Source organism: Sphaeramia orbicularis, chromosome 20, assembly GCF_902148855.1.
Source record: "Sphaeramia orbicularis chromosome 20, fSphaOr1.1, whole genome shotgun sequence".
NCBI lineage: Eukaryota > Metazoa > Chordata > Actinopteri > Kurtiformes > Apogonidae > Sphaeramia > Sphaeramia orbicularis.
Genome location: NC_043976.1, coordinates 3,097,630 through 3,101,048, shown reverse-complemented (window position 1 = coordinate 3,101,048; position 3,419 = coordinate 3,097,630). Strand labels below are relative to the sequence as shown.

At 41.3% G+C, this 3,419-nt stretch overlaps 1 long non-coding RNA gene across 1 annotated transcript; it reads right to left on the bottom strand.

Moving 5' to 3' along the window:
* Positions 1-350: 350 nt before the first annotated feature.
* LOC115411507 (uncharacterized) lies at positions 351-2,348 on the bottom strand. The gene is made up of 3 exons (XR_003934223.1): positions 2,294-2,348; positions 666-772; positions 351-420 (listed from the first exon to the last, which is right to left on the bottom strand). It is a non-coding gene; the product is annotated as an uncharacterized LOC115411507 (long non-coding RNA).
* Positions 2,349-3,419: the final 1,071 nt, after the last annotated feature.

Below are 3,419 nucleotides of genomic sequence, written 5' to 3'. Positions count from 1 at the left end.
CATCCCTTCACTTCAGAGCTGGATCCAGTTCATTTCATACACGTTAGAGCTGACGGACTGAAATAAGGACGGCTGGGCGCAGAGTGGTTCAGTAAACAAGGTGTTTATTGAGCGGTTATGGAAAGACACAGTTTGTGCTTGTTTTAACCTGTGAACATGAAAATCAAAAGCGACAACCCACAGTTCCACTGACTGTTACCACCTGGTATGGATCCATTCAGAGGAGGAGGTGAGGGGGCGGCCGTGGCAAAAGTCCCCCCCCCCCCCGATAAGGAGGGAGGAGGCCGGCGTCACGGTAGAAGGACCAGTGTGGACCAAAGGCGCAGGCGCACACACACACACACACACATACACACGGGGACCACGCACAGCAAAGGACCCCCGGCTGGGTTCAGCTGAAGGCCGGAGCTGGGCAGGAATCTGAAAATGACACAGACGCCGAGGAAGACATGACATCAGTGAAGAACTTCCTCATGACTTCCTCTGAAATTAGAAATACTTTCCCATATTTTAATCAAGCTCTGAATATAAACAGGCAACAGATTATTATTACTTATTTACTTTTTTAATTTTCAACATAAATTGTGTTGTTTTAAAGTGGACTAAGTCAAAAAAATTGAAAGCTTTTCATTTGATCCTAAACTGATGTTGGCTGTGTGGCTCACCTTGTGATCGGCGCTGACAGATTCCAGAGGTCTGACAGATTCAGGAGTCATGGACCGAACCAGAACCACTGTGACACAACACTGATGAGACAGCCAGCATGGCCCATCTGAAATGATAAGATGAAGAATATTAAACCAAATAATGAACATCACAAGCAAAGAACAGTGTCCATTAACCCATAAAGGTCCAGCACTACTTTAGTGTCAGCTCACAAATGAATTTTCTTTCTATCTAACCTTTCTTAAGTGATTTATCTCCATTTATTACAATATTATCTTCTGTACTTTGTATTTTATCGTTATAAATCAGATAGTTTCCTATATTGAATTGACTGATCATGCAGATGTTCATTAAAGCTCAGATTACAGTTGATGGTTCTTCTATCAGAAACAGATCAAACTGAATAAACAGTGTCTTTTTCAGTCCAATCTGTCATTAACTGAACATAAACCCAGTGTGTCCATCCACTGGCACTGATCCAACTCCATGGGTTTGACTGGTGAATCAATGTTGGAGAAGATGACGGTGTTTCCACGTTCACTACGGAGCCTCTGAGTGTCCAAATGGGTCATATCTGATGACCATGAGAAGATGAAGAACTACATTTTACACCAATTATTGACATGTATTAATAGGATTAGTGGATCAACAGGAATTAAACAGTTTAGATCAGTAGATGGTCTTGGTTGGTGATGGATGTTTGGGTCTTTATGGGTTAATTGACAATATCATAAAGTCCTGAAACATGATAAGATAACTTTATTTATTCCAAAGGTAAATTCACTGAAATCAGTGAGCTCATCTATTTATCAGAGTTATTCAATCTGATGCAGTTACATTTACACCATTTCACTCACATCTCCAGTCAGTTTAACTTACAATTTTGGCTAACTTGGCATGCTAGCGCTAGCACAGAGGCTAAACTGGTCCAAAATTCCACATTAGCAAACTCACAGCTCAACAGGACACTTCTAGGATGAGTGGGGTTATGACCCAAGGCCCAGTTCAACACGTGTGGCCTCCTTTAACTGGTGAATAATAATAATAATAATAATAATAATAATAATAATAATAATAAGGCCGTTGCAGTTATAGCGGCAGAGCTCAGCTCTGCACACACACACACACACACACACACATACACACACAAATGAAAACACACACACACACACACACAAATGAAAACACACACACACGCACACACACACAAGCAAACAAAAACACACACACACACACACACATACACACAAATGAAAACACACACACGCACACACACACAAGCAAACAAAAACACAGACACACACACACAAATGAAAACACACACACACACACAAGCAAACAAAAACACACACACACACACACACATACACACAAACGAAAACACACACACACACACACACACACATACACACAAATGAAAACACACACACACACACACACACACATACACACAAATGAAAACACACACACACACACACACACAGACCTCCGGCTCCATTAGAACAAAGGCCCAGATGCTAATTAGCGCATTAGCTCAGCTGACAGAGTTCAGAGCAACAGCACCGGTTTGAGCAAAAGCAGTCCATTAAAGCCGCTGACAAGCACATGTGGACTGAGGTTAGCTTACCTGAGAAAGCGCATCATCTGTAGTCAACCATGTCAGGGGTTTGGGGCCGCTCCGGGACCGGAAAACAGCTCCATACGCCGTCCGGCGTAGGGTTTACAAACCAACAAAAAACACAGACTTGCACATACACAAAAGACTGACTTAAACTGACTAACTTCACATCTTACAGGTCAGGAGAGAGACCTTGCTGGCACCCCTAAGAAACTCAATATAATAAAATAATACAAAATAAATAAATTAAAGCTCCAAACTCAAACTGTCACAGTGTGCTGTGCCACTCATCCCTGAGTCCATTTTCAGTTCGGCCCCAGCATCCAGACCTGAAAAGCCACCAGAATACCTGATGTGTTCTTTTCTTGTCTGCTTGCATCAGGATTGGCTCTAGAACATGTGCTCTTATCTGAAATGAAATGGTCCGTTGTTTTCTGCTCCGTAGTTGTGTCATTATCAAACTGCTGTCTTTGTTGGGATCACTCCAGAACTTTCATTTGCTCTGTATGAAAAGACAATTTATCATCACTTCACTTATTTCAATCTTAACTATGTCTTGACTAAGTCTTAAATAAACATTGATATTTACTTGCCTCGGATGCCGTGCTCGAATGGAATGAAAACATGTATACTATTTTCTGAAAGAAACAATCAATTGTAACATCTTCCTATAAAATCTGAAAAGTAGAAGCAGAATGTAATGTCACAACCTTATCTTGGACCAGTTCCACTAGAATTTTTACAGGAAAAGGTGAAATAATTCAGAAATACCCCCATACGCCATTAAACATAATGATACATTTTTTGGGAAAAAAAAAAAACCAGAGGTACCATAGAATCAGGACTACGCTCCTCATTTGGAAAGGCTATCATGGTTTAATACACACATATATGTCCTACTAACAAAATGGCACCACAGAGGTTTTGCCCCCTTTGGCGGACCACTACCTGGCCTGGCCCATGGACTATGTAAACGTGGCGTTTCTTAATGTACAGAATCAATATGCAACACTGTTAATGCAGTAACGAGCTTTAACTAATGAACACGTCCACTGACGATTCATCCGGCAAACGTTTCCTCCGTTGGTTTGTAAAATGTCTGAAAATGACGATGAATGTGCCGTCCTCGACTCAA